The sequence below is a fragment of the Etheostoma spectabile genome, chromosome 7 (genome assembly GCF_008692095.1).
Source record: "Etheostoma spectabile isolate EspeVRDwgs_2016 chromosome 7, UIUC_Espe_1.0, whole genome shotgun sequence".
Taxonomy (NCBI): Eukaryota; Metazoa; Chordata; class Actinopteri; order Perciformes; family Percidae; genus Etheostoma; species Etheostoma spectabile.
Window position 1 is genome coordinate 15,705,713 of NC_045739.1, and position 697 is coordinate 15,706,409.

At 38.9% G+C, this 697-nt stretch overlaps 1 protein-coding gene across 2 annotated transcripts in view; it reads left to right on the forward strand.

Annotated features, from left to right (window-relative positions):
• Positions 1-697, forward strand: part of sema3bl (sema domain, immunoglobulin domain (Ig), short basic domain, secreted, (semaphorin) 3bl) — a gene marked incomplete at its 5' end in the record, with an annotated part of 66,412 nt that overhangs the window by 1,285 nt on the left and 64,430 nt on the right.

Consider the following 697-nt stretch of genomic DNA (forward strand, 5'->3'; position numbering starts at 1 on the left):
GTGTGTGTGTGTGTGTGTTTGTGTGTGCGTGCGCGCTGTTGACTGTGTTGTTGCCAAACCATGTTCATTGTTTCGTTTCACTCAGTCCAGAGTGGTGCTGCAATCATCATCAGCGATAGATATCACACAGGATTTCCTCCAGTTCAGCTCCATGTTTCCAGGATAAAAGTCACCATCTGAGTTTACTGGTCTTCCTGTTGGCTGCACTCGAAATGGAGTGAGAGATAGAAACTGAAATGAGGCCGAATAACTGCAAAGGGATAGAATACATATTGAGGTAATAGGGCTACAAAGGAGAAATGCAAATACATGGTTTTGGTATACACAGACTTATTTTAAATAATTATAGGCTACTTGATTACATAATTGTTTACTACTAGGCTCTGCTTTATACTTTCTTAATAATTGTTAAAAATGTTAGAAGGTTATTAGGTCATAGTCTTGCAAAAGATGAACGATAATGCTTTAGGTCACCCCTGACCTCTTTTGACATCATCAGGGCAATATTTTCACTTGTGCACGACACATACCAAAATGTAATGGACAAATCACCATAATTTTTTGAACATATTCATGCTCCCAAGAGGAATAACTGTTTCCTTTTAGCAGTCTATGAGCTTACTTTTTTACCACCCCCTTGAGGCCAACATATAGGCTTTGCCCAAAAGATATCTCATAATGGGTAGATTGCCATGAA